This window comes from Cygnus olor, chromosome Z (genome assembly GCF_009769625.2).
Source record: "Cygnus olor isolate bCygOlo1 chromosome Z, bCygOlo1.pri.v2, whole genome shotgun sequence".
In the NCBI taxonomy this organism is placed as follows: Eukaryota; Metazoa; Chordata; class Aves; order Anseriformes; family Anatidae; genus Cygnus; species Cygnus olor.
The window spans coordinates 40,715,988-40,738,511 of NC_049198.1; the positions used below are offsets into that span (position 1 = coordinate 40,715,988).

At 35.6% G+C, this 22,524-nt stretch overlaps 1 long non-coding RNA gene across 1 annotated transcript in view; it reads left to right on the forward strand.

Annotated features, from left to right (window-relative positions):
• Nucleotides 1-20,692: 20,692 nt before the first annotated feature.
• Nucleotides 20,693-22,524, forward strand: part of LOC121062048 — a 28,608-nt gene continuing 26,776 nt past the window's right edge. Inside the window, exon 1 of the long non-coding RNA XR_005815382.1 lies at nt 20,693-20,820. This is a non-coding gene — a long non-coding RNA (uncharacterized LOC121062048). The remainder of the gene's footprint in view (nt 20,821-22,524) is intronic.

The window sequence follows — 22,524 nt, forward strand, 5'->3', positions numbered from 1 at the left end:
GCATGGCTGTTGCTGTCTGGACTGGTGTAATTAATACCCTTGTTAGTTTTCCCAATATATTTGTAATATTTAGATAGAAATACAGAAATACTCAGGGAAGAAATTCTAAAAAAAAAAAAAAAAATTATTTATTTATTCATCTATTTGTCAAAGGTTTCTGTTAAAGTTATCCAGGCTTAAAGTCGGGATATCTCTTCACAAAGGGATCTATATGTGCACCCAGCCTATGGAGTAAGGAGTGTTTTGTGTGAAGAAGATGGAAGTGCTACCTTGCAAACTGAGCTAATCCAGCTGCAGCTCATTCTATTTTTGCTGGAGGCACAATTTCTCTCTGGCTATGATAACGCTTTGCCATAACAAAATGCATACTTCTTCATTCTTTTAACAATCAGTATTTTATGAACTCTGTGCACTAGTCTCAGCAGATGCACAACAGCAACGGTTGAGCTGTAGTGATTTACATCAGCTGAGAATCTGTCTTTTTCCCTCTGAGGCTCCTCTGATCATTGTTAAATAAAGACTCAGATAGAAAACCTGTAATATTAACACACTGAAAAGTTTTTGCAAATCTGAACATTACGAATGAGGGAACAGGAGAGAAGAAAGTTTAAAGAATATACTCAGTATCATGCACCCAGCAAAATTAAGAACCTATGCTTGCTCTCACAATTTTCCCTATTGCAGAGAAAGTTAGTTGGGGTGCCTGTCCAGAAGAGACACAGGGAACATGAGAAACGAAATAAAAATAAAAGGTGCTGCTTTCACCTAGGTAGAAGCTTGTCGTCTGCATTGTTTTGTTGTAGTTGTTGCATTTTTTGGTTTGTTTGTTTTTTAAATTGGTTCGTCTCCTGTCCTGCCACAATAGAAGAACTCCCTGGTGGCTCTTCTGCTGTTTCTATGGTGTCTCTTTGCTAATAAAAGCTGCTGGGGCAATATATAGAGCCACCACAGAAGTGCACAAATACTTGTTTACATGTTGCTTCAGGTTTAAAAAGGAAATAGAGAAATTATTTGCTCCTATTAGCAATGAATGATGCTATCCCTAGGTTCTCTGGCTATGTTTTTATGGTACAAATGTAACTGGAGTAGAGCATTAAGGAGCTGTTTTTGTTTTTCTTGCTGTCTTTGCCAGAGAGTGTCTCATGCTCCAAAAGAAACTCTGTTACAGACACTTCGATAATAATAGTACAGAACTTCTGTGCTAAAAGAAAAGGTATTATTAAGCACCTAGCAATTTAGCAAAGTAAACTCTCAACTACTAGATAGTGTATCAGTGTTTTGCACAAGAAAAGATTAAGGCTTAAAATTGTGAGAGAATTTTTGTCTCTATCAACCTGCCTGATTCTTGCAAAAGTGTGAAATAAATTAATCTTTGCCTCTTGGAGGCCATGACTAGACAGTATGTATAGTGGGAACAATTCTAAGACTTTAACCTATTGATAAAAGTATATTCCAATGAATTAATGCCATATCTCCCTCCTTACTAAGTAAAAGTATTCATAAATATGTGAACATATTGGTACCATTTAAATACAACGTATTTTCTCAAATGTCCACCACTAATTTCTCCCTTTGCCTTATAAATGCTTTCAGGTATAGCCTGCTTAAAAAGTAGACATGGTTTTGAAACAGACTTAAACCAGAAGTTTAAATCGATAAACAATCTGGTTGAGAAAAGCTTCAGAGAAAATCTGAAGTTTATATGAAAGGAAGGTATCAACAACCAGGTACTGAAAATCTTCAAAATAATGTTGCTTCCTTGGGTAACCTGTGGTTTTGGATGATGAATTCCCTGGACTCAACATATTAATTCCTGTATGTATCTTGGTTTCTGGTCTCAGAGTTCTCTGAGAAAAACTGAATCCTTCCACTTAGCTGCTTGGTCCAGTCTGCTGTGAAATACCTTAAAAAACAATCAGTAACATTTTTTTCCTCCCAGCACCCTGGTACACTGGTGATCATGCCACGGTATTGCATAAGGAGAGTTGAGTTAGGTGGAGCTGCAGTATTCACTTCATACACCTCACCTATGTCGTGGTATCAACCTCCTTCATTCCTCTCAGGCTAGCTGAAGCGAACTATTATTTAGGAGCCCATAACACCTCATAAATGGCTCATTCAGTAAAAGGCTGAAATATGTTCTTCCAAACAGCTATGGGCAAATCACTACACAGGAGAGAAAGACCAGGACATATTCATGTGTATTTCATTTCAGTAAGAAACACAGGAAGAAAAATTAGGTGAATCCAAGTGGAAAAAGATAATTTAACATAAGAGGACATCTCCTTCTGCATGTCAGATAATATTGCAGGGTAAGAGAAACAAAAACTGTAAAACTATATGTCTTTTTGTACAGATAATGCTTATTTATGCTGTTAGACTACATGTAACTTTGCTAATGGAGAAAACTAGCTAATAGAAAAGACTCATAGCAAAATGACAAAAACTTTAGTTTGTATAAGGTCCATTGCAGAGAAAACATTACTTTCCATTTTTAATCACAGAATTCAGGATGAGTCAGAGTTAACTTATACAATGTTAAAGACTATGGAATAGATTAGTTTTACAGAAATATTTCAAGGTAGATGTAACATTTCTTGGAAAAAAAGACATATACAAAATAAATAAATTAATAAATAAATAATTACAGGTACCTATTCTGCCAAAAGGTGTTTGCAGGCTTGAGAAAGAAATTTGCATAGTTTACAATAATCGTCTTATAATCTGAATATTTTCAAAAAATAAAAATAAAAAATAACATCTTCCTATGACATCAGTATCAATCATTATCTTTTTTTATTTACCATAATAAAGCTACACCTATTTGTTATGTGGCATATAAAGGTGGCCAGCTGGGTCCTTCAGATTACTGATCCTTCAGACAATGTAGAAAGTGTGCTCTCAGGATATGTCCAAAGGTTCCTTAAACTGTATCAAAACTCTCATGCTTTCAATAGCAAAACATGAGAAACAGACTGATAAATTTGAGTCTGTGAGAGGGAATATAGGTCTCCAGTGAAATATTTATTTAATTCATTCAATTTTCTTACATTTGCCTATGAGCTATCTTCTGGTCAGGATTATATCTTTGCTAATTTGAAAACCCAGGAAGAAGGATTTCTTTCTTTTTACACCTGTGCAAACTCCTAAATATTTTGGCATCTATGATTTTCTGAGGTTTTACTGCATCCAAGACAATAGAGTACTGCATTCATCTTTAAGACAAACATCAATGACCTAGAATTTTATTGTTCGTTAGAATTCCTAAATGAAATCTCCATCTCACTGGTTGTGCTTGCCCTTTTTAGTTAGATAATTCTTGGGGACAGTTTTTGGAGAGTGAATTGTGAGCACAAATGCAGATACTGGTCTTGGGTTTTGCATTCCTGACCATATCTTCTGCTGAAACCTCATGAGGGGTTAGGTGACTGTTGGATTCTGCTTCCACTCTTCTGGACATTTTCCTCTCTGATATAACAGATAAAACCTCATGGTTGTATGATGGTAATTTCATATTCTGGTAATTTCAGATGATAAAATTAACCCCAAAGGCAGAAATGATACTGTAATATAATGTTAAGTAGGGTTAACCTGTATAAGGATGGAAAGATCATGTTTGCTTCTGAAACCTTACCAAGCGTGCACAGGTACAGCCATGTATATTCCAACAGCCTTTCAGCAGCCATGGCTTTTGTCCCAAGGGCAATGAAAACAGAGGCCCTGGCTGGCACCTAGTGTATGACAAAGAGAACAGCTTCCTCTTGTGTCTGCCCCTGCATGAGTGCTGCCCCGAGACCACTGGTCACCTACTTCCCAACTGTCTGAATCTACAGCCTGTTTCAGTGCCCATACATACTCTGTTCTCCAGACGCCCTCACCTCTCTGAGCCCAGAGAACAAATATCTATTGTATAGTGCAAAACTAAATTCCTGCAGTCAAGCATAAAAATATTTCCTATTATTGAGTGTAAGCAAACCATCTCACACTCAAAAAGGTGAGATTGGTGATAATGCGTAAGTTATGAAATCCATCCCATGCATGAAAGTACTAGAGAGGCTACTAAACCAGCAGAAAATATGAAATTATATTTAAATTTGATCAATGTTCATCATTTGTAAAGTATGATAAGTTAATTTCAAACTAATAAAGATGAGAGGTAGATTTCTCACATCTTGTTTACTGAGAAAAAAAGGAGAAAAAAGACCTTCCCCCAAATATTGTGAATCTTAGTTCCTATTCCTGTCACTAACATTGTCATTCCCAACACTGTATTTTACATCCACTGATGTTCTTTCTCTGTCCATCATGATCTAATTATTGTCAAGCCAAATGTCTCATGTTGGCCATTGATGAGGTGGAGGGTTTTTATCATCTCTAAGTTTTCTCCAGACTTAGAAACCATAGACAAGCTTGGATATCATAGAATCATACAACCATAGAATCATTAAGGTTGGAAGAGACCTTCAAGATCATCTGGTCTAACCATCACCCTTCTACCAATGTCACCCTCTAAACCATGTCCCTAAGTGCCAGGTCCAACGTTTCCTTGAACACCCACAGGGATGGTGACTCCACCACTTCCCTACCTCCATGGGCAACCTGTTCCAATGCCTGACTGCTCTTTCTGAGAAGAAATGTCTGCATTGTAAATGAGGGATCTGCATGTCTTTTTTGTTTTTGTGTTTGCTTTTTTTTTTCTTTTTGAGACATATGTGGCATAAACATGTCATTGTAGGCCATGACAAGTAATTTGATAGGCAACGTAAGCTGTAAAACTTAGGGCATCCCTGCATTGTACATGACGTAGCTGTGATCCTCTTAGGATTCTGGACATATGCCTCTAAGGTTAATGTAGTAGAGACGACCAAAGGTAGGCACAGTAATCAGGAGGCTGTAACACACAGGATAACCACAAAACAATAGAGATGAATAAAAAGGTATTTCAATACGAACATAAATTCAATTCTAGCTAGATCTGTTTGTAAATGAAAAATATGGTGTGGAAAAGATGACTTATGTAATAGTTTACTTTCTGAAGCCATGGAAATAGAGTTGTTTTTATTTCTATGTCACACACACCAGATTAAACCTTCCCTGTCACAGACTGATAAAAAATAGTATGAAGATGGATTACTGACTGCAATGATTGGGATGCACCTGGGCAGACAGAGAGAAATAAAGCATGCAAATTAAAATAAATAAATAAATAAAAATTAATCTCTATATATACATATATATTCCAAATACAGAATAAAACTATTCTTCAGGAAATTACCTAACTGAGATGTGAACTGTTTGATTCAGGAGAGAGGAAGAGAAAAGAGGATGGCTCTCTGTAGCCTGGGTCCATAGATGTGTCTGAAGCTTTGGAGTATTCAGGTATTCAGTGCTGTGGGGAATTGGGGATAACTGAGCCAAATTCCTCCCCCTTCATATTCTCAGCAAGGGAAGCAAGACTCAGGAACTGGGTGAGTGAAACTACCTGGAGAAAGATGGATGGATATGAAGGCAAGCTATCATTCTCTATATTCAGAAGATAAATTTGTATCTTTTGATCATAAAGTATAACTTTTGTTCTTTTTTTTTTTTTTCCACAGCAAATATATATACATATATCTATGAAAATCCAAAGCATGCAACTATTTTCAGTGTTCACAGGAGCAAATGTGTGAATTATAGTTTGTATTCTTTCACCATAACCTGGAAAATGTTGACTTTGGGGGAATATTTTCTCTTTTTATTTTCTCTGGCAAAAACCTTTCTAATTATGCTTTTTTCTAACTTCCCTGTCTGCATAGCTTCATATTCCAGAAAAGCAGTGTTTTGCCTACAGTTTTAAATTGCAGAAAATCTGTAGGTTTTTTTTTTTTTTTTTTTTTTTTGACAGAATTGTGGCTTAGAGAACTAAATTACTTTACTAAATTACTTTTCCTAAGGTTACATAAGAAGCCTTTGACAAAGCCAGAAACATAAATGACAGTTCATGAGTCTGTTCAGTGTCTCAACCACAGGACAATCCTTCCTGTCCCACATTGCATCTGTTAAAGAGTAGTAATTAATTGTAGTATCCTAGCTTACCAAAAGCACTAAATAAATAAATAAAAAGCATATTTCCTGAATGATTGAAATCCCAACTTTCAGTCTCAGTGGATAAATATGATGCGCATCACCTTACTCTGAGTAGTTTTATCAGGCATGATTGATTTGATAATAGGTGGGTTTCATTTTAATATCAGTGACAATGGAGGTAGAGGGGAATAAGAAAGTGGTACAGTATATCAGGTATTTAACAAAGACAGCCTGAAAATCAATAATAATCCTTCACTGGTGGCTGAAATTTTCAGACAACTTAAGCAGACGAATGGCATATAATGTCACTCAGTAGTATTAGTCTATTCATAGGCTCACTCTTCCGGTAAATGAGAACTGTTGTTGATTAAAAAGCCATTCTAGGAATGCCCACCAACATATTAAGTAGTTCTCATCTTCCCAACGGAGTGAAAGTATTCTTTATTATTATTATTATTATCATCATCATCATCATCATCATCATCATCATCACCATCCATTATTCTGCACTGTTGATCTCTATACACTTTGCTTTACCTTTCTAACTTCCAAGGATCACTCAGCATGAAATTTTGAATTCTATGTCCCACTGGTCCCATGTGACCATCAGTCTCTGCAGGTGGTGGACTGCTCAGGTGTCAAATCTTCCTCTTATCACAAGCTAGGCTCTACTCTGGGACATTATTTAAGGCATTTAGAGAGCCTCCATTGTAACATTTCATATTTCTGAGTGGAAGTGTTGTCTAAGGTATCCAATGAGGTAAAGGACAAATATTTTTCTCCTTTTGCACATGAAAAATTGAGACAAAGATCTACAGAGGGACTCACTCAAACACTTTTTTTGTCTCTTTTTACAATCCCAGTGAAAATGTCTGACACAAGAAAACCAGTGAAATTATATGTTTAAAAAAGGAGACACTTCCATCTAAAATCAAACACAAAGTATCAGAAATCTGTTCTGCTATTCTAGTAATAATTCAGGGTGTTTATAAGCTGCAAGTATGTTTTTAGTGTTTTGTTTTGAATACTGGAATGTGATCATAGAAGATAAAATTTCACAGAAGGAATTCCCAAATTGCAATTGGCTTTACTAATTACAAACAAGTTCCTCACCCAGGTTCAGGATGTCCTGGAACTATGAGAGCCATAAGCATTTTACAAGATGAAATTTAATCATTAAGCTCTTTGTCTATCAAGGGCATAAAAGCCATGCGTATTTTCATTAGCTTTATATAGTCTTGTTGATTTCAGTTAGATTGCTTGCACAAATGAAGTTACACAGAGTTGTAAGTTTTTGATGATCAGGACCACTGGGAAAAGACATGGCATATAGAATGCAATGGGAAACGTATAATGAGGCAAAGGTGAAGTTGGCAGTGTGTAATAACAATAGATGACAATAGATGTAGTTATGGACAAGTAGGTTGCAAGTTTCATTTTTCTCCAATAAATAACTATCCATCAATGATTTTTTTCCTAGCAGTCTGGCTGTTATCATTCAGGAACTCATTGAATAAAGTAGGTATTCCTGAATAGGTTAAAAAAAAATGTAGGTATCATTCATTTATATGAGTGAAGCATAAAACTCTGCAGAGATAGACAAAGAGAAAGAACAAAGTATTATTATGATGTCTGTAAATTGGAATGAAAGCAGGGATTGGGTAATGCAATTTGGATTGTTTCATATTTAATTAACTAACAGTTGATTGAAAAATTATGCCTGAGGTAAAATAGTACCAGGTATTCAACATCTCCAGTACTCTGACTACTTTTAGAATATCCTTGTCTGACTGAAGTCAGGAAATAAAAAGCAATGCTTTTGGATTATATTTTTTTCTGACACTCCTTTTTATTGATCATAGTTCATTATGAGATTTTTTTCTACTGTTCAAATTTGCTTGTCCACCTCCAATGTCGATTTGCTAGTTTCCCTTGTGATTTATCGATAGCAGCTGCCAGCCAGGAGGTTATTATAGTTCAAGTGGAATTAATGTGGCGAAGGAGGTCTATGGGCTCAATGAGCAGAAAGATAGGATTGACTTATTACCCAGGAGATGGTGGTCTCACCCCCATGCAATGAATTCAGAATCAAGTTGCTCTGACAGCAAAAGGCCAGATTAGTGCTACCTGTATTTTTCCTACCAGCTCTAAACCTTTCACAAACAATACATTCAGTATTACTGACTCAAGGGGAAAACAAAAAAAAGAGACTTCAACTGTTCATTGACCTGACCTCATCGTGTATAGAACAGGGTAAGAAAAAGACACTTATAACAACAGTATATTAAAAATGAAGTGTGCTGAAGGAAGTGCTGAAACGAGTCAGGTGTTTTGTGAACCACTGGCTTATTTTGTAGTTATATTGGGAGACAGGAGCAAAATCCAGATTGCTCATTAATTTTTATTTATTTATTTATTTATAAATAAACACAACAGGTCAAAATATAGTAAATCAGATTCAAACTGCAAGCAACATCATATGTGGCTTAACTCAACTGAATGTGGTTACCAATGATTTACAAATCTGAAACGTAATAAAAAAAAAATGTGTTTCTGATGAGTGTTGGAGACCATGCACGAAACAAAGACAAAACACCACAGAAAAAAATGATCAACAGTTTTTCGCCTCTGCACATGGGAAAGAGGTCCATGGCTCTTAAAAAATCTAAAAAGGATAGTTGCTCACATGCGGACAAGTTGTACTCTCACCTCCTTGCGAGAGGGGTGCTGGTAATTTGCATGCTGAAGATCCCAGGTGTCTGTCTTTCCTGCTGTTTAGAGGGAATGGTTTCTTCTTGTTGGCATTATCTTTCCTCTGTGCCTCTGAATGAACAAGCTTGGTGGTACTCAGGAAAACTGAGAGGTAGAAGGTGATAACCTATATCTTGGTTATGTGTAACTCAGATTCCTACCAACCCTCTGCAATGAGTACAAAACCAGTACTTGGAAAAGGAAACGCTTCTTTTATCTGTTTAGGATGTGTATGTGCTGCTGGCTGGCCAAATCGAAAGAGAAGGATTTTCCCCCAGAACATGACAGCATCTTTCTCTCTGTCCAGATGCCAATTTTCATGACACCTGTAGGATCAAGTACCTTGATACTCAAACCTGTTGACCAGTTTCAATTATATTTGACAGAAGAATATAAAAGTTATTAGAAAAGAGCAACTAGACGGGAGGACAGAGAGTAAAACTGAAAAATGTGGAATCCTAAAGAACGATACAATGTCTGCTGTAAGCACACATGAATTTTCAGGATATAAAAATAATTAAGCAAGGGCATAAATCAATAAGTTGACAATAAATACTGTGGTGGCTCTTTTTCTTTGAGAAATGAGGAATAGATGAGGCAGCATGAGTAGTAGTAGTAATCTACTCTCCTCTAGTTTTTTTCCTAAGAAAGGGATTATACTTCATTATGCAATTTCCAAACCATCACAAGCATAACAAATTACTCTCAGATAAAAATCTTCTCTCTATCATTAGAAGATTGAATCTGGGGAATTAAACTGATGAGCTTAATTGTAATCCACCTATCCCCCATTTCTGGGTCCTGGATAATTGGAATAACAAGGAGTTCAAACTCCTTCCCGTTTTCTCGAAAGCACAGAGAATAGATTGTCAGCAGGAAGGTATTCTGCTGTAAAAATCCAGTCTTAATCATTGAATCTGAATATCCACCCCACATTTTCACATAACAAAAATTAAGGGAAGTTGGAAAAAGTAGATTTTACCATTTCATTAATATTTGAACTGTGTTTATATACTGCTGTATTACCTGAGATGGGCATGGTAAAATAACAGAACAGTTCATTTTAATTTAAAAATAAAAATAAATAAAAAGGGAGGGAATAAAATCAGCTTATCCTGGACCTTAAAGTACTGGGAATCTTTCAAAGAATATCTGTTGATTGCCACTATGTGAGCCGCTCAGCTCAGCTCAGCTCAGCTCAGCTCAGCTATGTAGCTGTTAAAGTTTGACATGACTTCAGAGGAGTCTCAAGGAATAAGTTGTAGAACCAATTACTGGAAAACGAAAGAAAAGAGATGAAGATGAAAGTGAACTGACAATGATGGTAGTACATGTCACAAGGCATACTGTGATAAGAAATAAAAGAAACACTTATTTGAGAAATAATTGCAAGAAGAGTTGTATCAGAGTAAAATGGGGGTTATTTTATGAAGACTAGCAAAATTATGGTACAACTTCATAAAAAAGTGAGGTGTATCTGCATAACAACTTCTCTTATGTCCTGATTTAGGTAAATGCTAGTTGCAGTTGCAATGAATTAATAGTTAGTTATAGGAACAATAAGGTAACAGTCTTTTGGTATTGTGTGTTTCAAAAGAAACACCCTTTACCTCAAGATGGGCTGAAAAATCAGTCCAAGATAGTGGAGGACTTTTATCTGGCTGTTGTCACAAGGACTAATTCTTCACTAATGCATTTCTTGCACCATACATTCCCCAGCTGGCATGCTGTGGTTTCTGTTTACTTGATTCAGAAACAATTTTTATAATCCTACAGTCCTCATACATAATCCTGTTCTCAACTTAAGTGTTTCTTGATTGTATTGGATGTTATCACATCCTATTGATTGTCTGTGTATGCAGGTATCTCCAGCGGGTGTTCATCCTTTTGTAATTAACAGCTTATTTGGTACAATGGTTAATGGATGTCAGGAGGTGTGGTTTCTTTTGTCATTGGGTTTGGGTGGATTTTTGTCCCATGTAATATCACTCTTTTAATTAGTTCTAGATATTAGTATGTATTAACAATTTTGTCATATTCATCTATATTTCATGTTTGTATTTGATTAACTTTACTTAGGGTTATGATTTTTTTGAGATGTATTTTCTCTTCATTTTGGAAGAGTCATAAACCATTTCACTTATTTGGACATTCCTGGTTTGTTAAGGAACGCATGTTCTCTATTAGAATTCAATGTAAGATCTCAACCAAATTTCTCAAACTTTGAAAAACAACTAGTTTATTTATTTATTTATTTATTATTGTTATATTTATTTTGAAGCAACTGATTGGTTATGTTACGGCTATGTTAACTATGCACCTTCTCATGCTTGCACAGATTTTGCCTGGGCAAAATTCTCTTGCAGCTGATTTCAGATCCTGCCAATGGTTACAAAAATCTGTATCTACTAAGCTCAAAATACCACAGGCCTATTTTATTTATTTATTTATTTTTGGGTGGAAATCCAAGTGCAACCATGCTTTATTCATTAATTAATAAGAAAAATAATGGATATATCCTAAAACACCAAATGTTTTACCTGTAAAAAAAAAAAAAAAGTTAAAAAAAAAAAGAAATGTATTCTTTATTTATTTTTGGTTTTGACTTTTTAGGAAATGCCATCTAATACAGTTGAAAATAACTATGTTCTGTGAGAGCTAATATATTCCTTTTTATTATCATTATTATTTTATTACTTTTAATAGAAAATAAAATGTTATTTGGGACTCTCACAATCTCATGATTTTAGACCTGAAATCTTAAGAAAATTATCAAATATTTCAACGCTGACAATAAATTAATGAAATTTGGAAACATTGTGGAAACATACAATGGGCAAATTTTCCATGTTTTATCATCATTTCTACATTTGTTCACTTCTGAACAGCTGCCAGTGTCATAGGCAGACAAAGTGCTTTTCTTATTCACACAGGTCAAGTCTGTGGCTGGTGCAAATCAAAGTCAAACAAAAGGGCACTTTATACCAGTTTTATAATGTATTTGCAAATAAATACTGTTGATATCACTGGCATTGATTTAATTTTCTCAGTGTTTACAAGAAAACTTTTGTAAAAATATGGTAAAGTAAAAAATAAAGTTTTAGTCTTAGCTTCTGTAAGTTAAATTTTGAGAGTGCCACAAGAGAATAAATCACATCAGAATAGATTGATTTTCTTTGAAAATATCCCTGCAGAACATCAGGATGGGCCATAACACTGCTTGTATTCAAGTCATTGACATCAGTACGAAAAAGATCTTGTTCAAGAGGTTTTAAATATAATGATCATATTGTCAACCTTTTTAATGTAAATTTCATGACAAGTTGAGCTTTGCAGCAAATGCTGTCTTGTCAAATCCATTTCTTGAAATATATGTTAAGCAAATGCATTTTTGTTGTGTAGAAGGAGCATCCCAGGAATTAATGAAACTCTTCTTTCTCCGTTCCTTTTGATTTAAAGCACTAGCCTTTGCTGGTGCTGAAATGGTAACTGAAGAGTGTATTGCAGGTAATGGGTTAAATGATATAGGCTAGTAACATCCTGAAAAAGTTTGAATGTTATGATGTTTAACTCAGGAAGGCAAAGCACTGACCTCATGGCTTCATCCATCCACAGCAGCACAGGTTCAGAAATTCCTTTTGGTGAATAGTAAATTATATTCTGTCTAGATCTTGAGCCAGCTGTTAATACTGAAATTCATGACTTGTCATAGGCTTGTGAATGCCTCATATGTTCTATTCACTCAGTGCTTCATTTTCTGAGACTGGAGCTAAATGCATCTTTCTCCTAGCTCCTTGTAAACTAGTGTCTGCTAGTCATGTTTGTGGGTTGACCTTTCTAGTTTGGCATGTTTCTCTATATTTGTTTTCCTTATTATATATATATATATATATATATATTATTGAATTTGGCCACACTGCTGCTGAATCGTGATTGGTCATACATGGAGGTGTTTCTCTTTTTTAAATATAGAATGGGTTTCACTGACTTGCTTTTTGTCTCTGTGGGTTTTTTTCAGCCCATCTCTTTCTGTATGTGCTCAAAAGATATGTTTGTTATTACACCACTGCCTTCACAGAGAAGTTGATTTTCCTTTCCCTGATACATGAGAAAGCGGGACAGTAACCTGTACTTTGATTTTCCCACATTATCATCTGATCTGCTGACTATATTGTACATCTGCTTACCCTTGGAGGTGGACATCCTTAGGAGCTCATTAGAGCAAGAGGTAACAGAGTTCATGAATCCTACAACATGCAGTGACTGAATAATGTTAATACTTGAAACACTCTGTCTTGTTCTCTAATAAAAATATTCCCACAAGGAACTGAATATTCAAATTTGTTACTGCTTTAGGTCTTGAACATGCAGAGACTGAAGGAATAGCAAAAAAATATTGGCTTCCACCGCAGGATCAGATTTTTAATAACAATTCTGTGACTAGGTAGGTTATGCGAAAGGGTTAAGTAATTTGGAGTTAATAGGTGAGCAAATATAGAAGAAAAAGTAGTGTTCCCATGAAAAAGTGGTGTGGCCCATGCTAAATTTAGATGGTGGTGTTCTAATTTGTGCTGAACATTGCAGATACATACTACCTTTGTATTTTATTGCTATTTAATAGTCTATGGCTCCTTAATTTTTAGTGTTCTGAGCACATTTAGGGGGCTACAAAAAGTACTACATAAGAATACAAATTCATGAATTTTAATTTTTCTGTAATATTCCAATACACAAACACTAATTAGCTGAATTTAAGCTCAAACTCTTTCCTAAAGAGCTTTAGCTCTTTCCTAACCCAGTAAAGTGTGGAAAGCATGGAAGCAAATGTCATTTCAGACCCATGAGCAGTCCTATTTACCAAAAAAAAAAAAAAAAAAAAAAAAAAAAAAAAAAAAGTGACCTCTAATGTTCTTCCATAAGAATTTTGTAGTATTGTCTGTACCATTCACCACTTCTTCCCATTTTCTCATCTCCTTTTAGATTTCTTTCCTTCAAAATGCTAATAAGAATAGCAATCCCTGATACATTTAGTGAAGAACACCAAGAAAAAAATGTTAACCAAAAAAAGAACAAAATAAAGGTGAACTAGAAGTGAGTAATTGACTTCAGTGGCCAATCACTTCTTCATAGTGTGCCACCCACCACCAGTATTTTGCTTATTCCTATGAGAATTCCTTTGGAATAATTACTTGCTTCCTGCAGCTATGAAGTACCTAACACATGGATAAAAAAGAGGAGAGGAGAGGAGAGGAGAGGAGAGGAGAGGAGAGGAGAGGAGAGGAGAGGAGAGGAGAGGAGAGGAGAGGAGAGGAGAGGAGAGGATCAGTAAATCAATGTGTTTAACAGAATTACTGAACTGCTGGTAAATGTGAATGTGATATCTGACATAACTTCTTATTTAACTAATTCATTTCAGCCCCTGTAAAATAATAGCCTGCTGATTTTTAAACAAACTGCAGAATTTGAAATATTCTGGAAAAAATATACTGTTATGAGTGTGAATTTTCTTGCAACAGATCTTACAGCCAAGTTTAATTTTAATGTTAGAATGATTTGAAAATGAATCTAGGCGTTCTAGATACGGAAGGCATGGTATGAAATTAGAAAAAGACACAACAACTTATTTTCTTCTGGTAGTGAAAAAAATAAGTAAGGTAGTGGTGAGACATCACAGGCTGTCAAATCATGTCATCTGATCCATGAGGTAGTATCAAAGTACATGCATATTCACTGGCTCATTCTCTGTTCGCAAGCATGGTGCTTAGTTAGATTAATGGAAATTGAATGGAATGACAAAGTGTGAAATCATACTTAAAATCTGATATTAATTTGGATCCTAAATACCTCAGACTGGGGAGAAAGATATGACACAAAATGAGGAATTACGGGGGTTGGGGAATGGAATTTACCAAGACATGAAAATAGCATTATATATAGCATATTAATTAGTTATCTTTATGAAAGCTGACATTAATTTCCAAATTAACTTCCAGTTTTGTAAGTATTGCTGAGCACCCCAGTTTGTTCTGGCTGCTTAACTGGATTCGTTTTCTTCCAGCATTAGATCCACTGTTCTCCGCCATTTTAATGTGAAAAGCTCATTGTCAATGACAGCAAAATAATAGCTATGGCATGTCAAACTATATGTTTTACATTTTTGTTAGTAAATGTAAGAAGAGAGGAAAGAAAGAGAGAACAAAGCCTTCAGAAATCACTAATGAAGGAACTGGCATGCAGTATTTACTGGCTTACATATAAGTAATGAATTTCTTGTCCATTATGAAGAGGAAAGATAATTAACAAGCCAAAGGTTTTTGCTGTGGGTTCCCCCTTTTCAGCACACACTGCCAAGATCTTCTCAGCTAATTTAAAGTACCACTCGCAACATAGGTGAATGATATTTTCATTAGTGTTAAGGAATAGGATATTTAAAAAGTTACCTCTAACACTTTTTATGGATTTTTGCCAAGTGTCATCACATTCATTACAAAATTAGGATCGGTAAGACCAACTGGAATGAACAAAGCAGGAAATGTACGAGATCTTTAAAAACTGCTGCAAAGAACTATCTGTGTTAAAAGGAGGTTTTCTTCACTTAACAGATTTGATGAAATTACCTGATGTTTAATGGTCTGGAAACAAGTCAAGATTAAGTCATTAAAGATTCAGGTCACAATACAATAATAAACTGTAGACATAACTGCACTAGTTTCAAAGTGTTTATGCAGACTTGTCTTTAAATGGTAAGTATTATAGTTTCTGGTTTAGGGAGCTATGACTCCTCTCTTTTACCTAAATGAAGAGATTTTTTTTCTGTTTTCTCGAAATTCCATAATGTCTATAGCTGTATGAAGAGAACAATAATAATAGTGGCAGCCTTGGCCATATTTTGTAGCCTTCAGGAAGAGGAGGTGTTTGGGTGATCAGGTCATCCAATTGAATATATCCAGGTACTTAGTCTAATCACCATGCTATATGTACCTAGTGAACCTAGTCTAAGTGCAAGGTGTTGCTCCTGGGATAGAACAAAGGGGAATGGTTTTAAACTAAAAGAAGGGAGATTTTGATTACAAGGAAATTTTTCACTCAGAGTGTGGTGAGGCACTGGAACAGGTTATCCAGAGAAGTTGTGAATGCCCCATCCCTATAGCTGTTCAAGACCAGGTTGGACGAGGCCTTGGGCAACCTGATCTAGTGGGTGGCATCCCTGCCCATGACATGGGGGATCAAACTAGATAATCTTTCAGGTCCCTTCCAATACAAGCCATTCTATGATTCTATGATTCTATGTAGATGAATAGTATCACATCTTTCACCTGTGGGTATTATCTAACAGGACAGTAGCCACAGCAGTATTTCTGGAGTCACTGTTTTAAAAGCAAAAGAACAATACCGAAAAACACAGCTCCTGAATCTCTCTTTTCTGGAAACGTTTTGAAGAATGCCCAGTTTGAGAATTCTGAACAAGCTTTGGTAGAGAAAAAATGTCCCGAAGACCAAGGATAAAACAGTGTTTACAGAAGAACATTCATAATTTTTTCTGCTCATGACTTAAATACCTGTAGACATTAACATTTTAAGCTTGGAAATAAGTTTAAAGGTTGCATACCTATTTTTTTCCTAAATTCTATTTACACATTAAAGCCAACTTTGTATTATAGCTCTCATCTCTGTCTACACTGGTCTTTTACTTCTAGAATGGGGATAAGCGTACTTTTTGCCTCAATGGGATGTGTGCATGACCTCATGAAGTATAGTTCTTAATTCCTACATTGTTGGATCATGTAGCTACCTAAATTCAGTTCTGCATTCACCTCCCGTTGACAATACAAAATTGCAAGTGATCAAAATTCTCAGAACAAAGATAGAACGAAAGCTTTAATGGAAAAACATACTTTTTGTGAATTCAAATACTGTTTTAATTGACAGAAGTAATGAAAAGAGCTTTACTTCTAGTTCTTAAGATAATATCTGCTTATTTATCTGCCCATAGCTGCACAGGTGGCTGTCTGAAAACAATTTCATTTCTAATTTTTTTTGTGGTACCACTCAGTGGCTCTTCTGGCAGACTTCTCTCCGATCTGATATATTCACACATAGTTCTGTACAAAGATATATACATGTGGGAGGACAAAGACCTCTGCTATGATAGGAGCAGACACAGTGTTGAGTAAGGCCAGCAGGAAACTGATACTCCAGAGCAAGGGATGTCCCTCACACCTACAGGAGCTCCAGTGAAAGATAAGCACACAGTTAGATCCTTGTCAGCTACCCTGAATAGGGCAGTTCAAGGATGTGACATCCTGGTGCAGAAGGTGCAGCACTGGCTCATGGTGAAGGTGCTTAGAAAGGCTCTGATAGTCCATACTTCACATCCTTTTATGGTCAGTCCTGATTGTAGGGATTGCATAGTCCTTCATCCCAGAGAAATGGGATGACAAGACTGCACTGTGGTCCAGTTGTGACCTACAGTTTGTAGAGCAGGTAAGAGAGGCCCTGAATGCAAGGGACAAAAAGGGCAGATACCAAGTCTATGCTTCTGTGGTGGTTCTCCATACAACATCCCACATGCATAGAGTAGGAGATCCTCATAGCTGTAGCCTCATTGGCTTTGCTCTCAACAGCAGAAGAATGCAGGGAGAGGTTGACAGGAGGTGATGTACCTTTTTACATAGCTTGCTTGCATGTTCACAAGATGCCCACAGGGCAGGTAGATAGGTGAATTGCTTGTGAGTTGGACAATGACCCAAAAAGGGTCAGCCCCACTGCCATAGTGTGCACTAACTCACATGAAGTACAGATGAAAACTTTTGCCTCAAGGTGCCCTAATCTGAATACTAAGAACGTCATTTAGTTCATGTGCACTCCTTCCTGAGAATGAATAACCAACAATCAGTCTAACTTCAGTATCTTGTATGGGATTTTCTACACTATAGAATCTACTCCATATTATGTGGTGGTAGATCAACCCCCAGAAATAGAAATCCATAATATAGTGTCTGAGGTGTTATTCCAACAATTTTAGTTCAAGTTAGCGGAAGTGGGCAGAAGTCGAAACTTTTCAACACAAAAAGAGAGTCTGATTATATAAATAAGTTGTATGGCCACACGAACTAAATAGAGACTGAAATTCTAATTCTTTATATATTTCATCCAATGATTGGAGTTTTACACCATTTCTATCAAAAAGAGGTTTTCTATTTTACAGTTTCATTGTAAAAATAAAATTTCATATTCTCAGGCTTTAGATCCTTTTATAAAACAGTAAAAGTATACCTAATGAAATCTCCATACACATTACAATCTATCCATAAAAACTCCATATGACAAAACCAATAAATATACAGAAAGAACTGTGCACCATCCCTTTTTCCCATGAGTTCCCTGAGAGATGCTCTTGAGTAGCACTTTTGAATATCAGAACAGTTACTGAGGTACCTGTACTAGGGTTTTTGAAGTCAGTCTTTTTTTTTTTTTTAGATATTTGAAATGTAAAAAAAATAAGGTTTTTCATATTTAGTCATAAAATATTCTTCCAAAAATCAGGTAGAAAAAGACTTTTGGTGAGAAAGAGAAGTTTAAAAGCCATTGCATGGGTGAAAGAATACAAATTAAAAGGCATCAGTCTAAATTACAGATGCATTCAGGATAGTCTTAGTTGAAACCATGAAGTTCAGAGTGCTTTAAATAATTTAAAAATATTGAACTGAGTTTTCACATTTCATGGATAAGTGGTATTCTGAAATTAAGTTGTAATTTCACGAATGCATTGATCAAGCTTAGTTGATGCTGCCTACAAAATCCCATATTCCTCCTCACGTCATCTATTTACTCTTACCATGATGTTGACTAGAAGACTAGCCTAGTGAAAACAAATCATTATTTCTCAACCACTGATCTGTCTCACTACTCAGCAAGAAAGAGATGAGCAGCCAAGAAAGGAAAGTGTTTTTGACTACTTGCTGACTTGCATTATTTTTTCAAACTATGGCCTTAGCAAATTTTGGGATAGCTGCAGCTTTCTCTGAACTGATTCAGAACTAAAGTACTTCAATAGATATTTTGTCTGCTTCTTCTCCACTCCACTGAAGGAACTCTGAACCCAAACACTCATCTACTTCTCTCAGTGATATCAACTCATCTCATGTCAGATGTTTTGCAATTATACATATATAACAAGAGAAAGTAGTATTTAAAGCTCTAGGCAAACATCAGATTTCAAACTTCAGACATCAGACCTGTGCATTTTTGCTCTGTATTAAAAAAGAGATTATTTAAGTTTTTTAATGAGAATGTGAATTTTTATTTTTCAACCATGTTGAACAAAAATATAGCTGGAGGGGGCTTTAAGAAATACTTACTTATGGGCAGAGATAAAAACTGTGAAAAATTGCAGGCCTCAAAATTGAATTTTCCAGGGAGTCATGAATATGCAAAGACTAGTAAATATAATGAAAACTGTTTTCTATATTAACTGTAGCCCAGTGTTACCCAAAAGCTTTCTGTAATATAAAAACACTAGTACATGAAGAAGAGAATATCACACTTTTTTTTTAGACAATCAATGACAATAACATTTGTGAAGAAAATGTCTATATTTCTCAGGTTTGTAGTGCTCTTGAATGCTCATTCAAGACAATTGCATGGAAGGTTTATTTCTACTGTCCTCGTGCCCCAGACAGCTTTCTGTTTCTTCTTTTGCATGTGGTGATATTTAAGCTTCCCTTTTTTTTTTTTTTCTTTACTTTGCAAAATAGCATGGTGTTGTTTTCCTTTCATTTATTTGTTTGTTTTCTGTCTAATTTTCTGTCTAAGCGATGGCAGAAAGTATAAAGTAGTTTTTTCTACTAAGCTATCTCTACATGATCATTTCTCCTGAACTAGTTGATCTCATCCTGGGGAAGAATCAGTTTAGGAGAATTCCCGCCCCTCTAAAGAAAGAAGCTGAGGACTGTTGCCAAGTGTGACAGAGATCATCTCAGTGGACCAAGTAGCCTACTTCCTTCTCTGTGCTTTTCCCCTAAATGTAGGATGGTCAGAAGACTTTTGTAGAGAGGCTGCTGTGCTTAAATGGTCACAGCAGTTCTAGATGCTTCCTTTAAAACGGATCTGTGCAGTGGTGTTTTTTCCATAGCAAAGCAAAATTCAATCACTCAGTCCCTTTATATTTGCCATTCAAATTTTCCTCTGTCCTAGTGCAAGCTGAAATCTTTTCTGGTTTCACAACTTCTGTACTGTTGGATCTGTTCCTGGAGCTACTTCCATGAATGGATTTGTTGTAGTGCAGGACTTTACAAGGCCTGAATTGGGTGTTTGTGCATGGTGAAGGGAAAGAGCTACTATTTTCTTAAAGTACTGTAAATCAATGTGGCACTTTCATTTCATGACATTAAATGAGATCTGTGTATTAAGAAAATGTACAATGTATTTGAGAAACCAAGTTTGTATGATTGCTATGTATAAGTACAATGACTTTAAATAGGTGTATCAAGTAAATGCATCAGTGCTTTGTTTAAAAAATATTTAAAGAGACAAATCTAGATGATAACAAAAATAATCATCTTCTTTATTTTGAATGTGCAATATTGCATCCCTTTCACTGTAAAGAAAGCAAGGATGACGAGTTGTTGTGCTTCCCCATCTAGTTCACTTCCTGCGGTCGAGTGTAGGTGCCTATAACTGCACTCATGTGAGCTTCTCCATGCTGGTTTAGATGACCCAATCTGAGCTTCTCCTCTCTGAGTGCTGATGGTAGCTCAAGCCTGACCTTGAACAAGATCTGGTGGATAATGGTGAAAGAGTAATTATTGGCCTTGTCACAGTTCATGCTCAGCTATTGTGCTCTAAGCATGAATCCCACTTTGGGAATACCTTAAAACAACAGCAAGGTTGATATGGAGATTTGCACTGTACTGATCTTTTCCTTCCTTGTCTGCTGGACCACGTTTTCAAGTGGAGGTATTTCCTTATAATAAGAACTCTGAACATATGGAGCATATGGTAAGTCTACAGGCTACTATATAAGAATGTATTGCTAGTTAAAATTTAGAGGTGCTTGAACCTAAAACTCATTATTAATTAGCAGGATGTACCAGTTAAACTTAAACGCCTTGGAAATATGTCTTCCATTTTAGAAATATAGTCTTTGTACATTGCTGATTTCTTTTGGGGGCTTGAATTTTTTTTTAGGGGTGGAGCTAACCAACCATATTTTTAGCAGTATTGTAAATTCATGCATTGAACTTATTCAATTAATAGTTGTTTTAATGGATTGGACAATTCTATCATAACTTGAATTTTTATTCATTTTTTCCACATTAAACAATCTCTTAAGAGGATTTCACTTGAGTTAGAATATTTAAATTACTGTGCAATAAATCTATTCTTTAAATGAGTTTATTCATTTTTTTAAGGTATTAATTAGAACAGTTTGTGGAAGTGATAGATACAGCAAATGGATAAAGTAGTGTCCAGGCAAAAGGTTAAGGATTTTCTGTCATTATATGAAATGAAGCTCTTTCTAGAGACACCTCATTAATGGAAAAAACTTCCTCTTTTACATGCACCAACAAGAAGTTCATTACTCAGTGAACCTCTGCTTATCAGGGATTATTAGTTCTATTTTCTTTTAAGAGAGAATTTATCCTCTAGTAACTAACATGTCCATGCCTATGGTATGATCTTAGTGATGTGAAATAGTCATGAATTCACATTGTTTAGCCAACAGATTTCCTCACTGGACAGAATGGGAGGGTGGAAAAGTAAAGGACAACATCAGTAGAGAGACAGATGAACTTTCGAAGTGAAAAAAAAATCTTGCAAATTTAATTTGCAGACTGGGAATGGAAATGTCATTGCCTCACTCAGAGGGTTAATCACTTTCTAATTTAAACTGGCAAATTTTATAATGACACTGTGAAATTAGCAGCATTTTATTGTGTTAATTATCTGCAGGACACTACATCATTTCTTCCAATAAATGTAAATGAGATTGCCTCTCCTAGGACAATATAGAGGCAAGGTGAATTTTTATTGGCTATTTACTGGATTTGAGACAAATTGATACTCTCCACACCCCACCCCTCCCTTAAGTAAAGCGCATTCAGTACGGTTTACTGTGCTACCTGTTTTTCTGTGCATTTTTAGTCAATAAACTATACAGTGGGATTTTAAAGGTCATTATAATTCCTTGCTGTTTGAGCTAATTTTCACTTAAGGCAAAGCTGAAGGTAAAAATCACAACAGCTGTATTAGAACTAAGATGTGGGATTGTAGAGTTTAAGTATATCAATAATTGATTTTTTTTTTTTGACAGACTCAGGATGTTTACTAGCATGTGGTTTTGTCAAAACAGACAAGAGAGTGCCTTTCCAGTAGGCCTGTCACTCAGCATGCTCGATGCTGCAATGTTAGGCAATGCAAAGAATGACAAAAGAGGAATTTAAAAAACTACACTAAGAGGCAAATACGTGGAGAGTTCTGCTTTTACTTAGACATTTTTAGATTATGACACAACAGAAAATATGGGTTTTGTACTAACAAATGTGAAACTAAAGTAACATTCCCTTTCTGAATATACAGTTTTCTTCACCCAAAATATATAAAGATTAATTATGGTTGTTAGGTGATCTGGTTGGCATGCTTTCATGTATATACATGTATCTTCACCATTAAATCAAGATCCACACTCATAAAATCTGTATG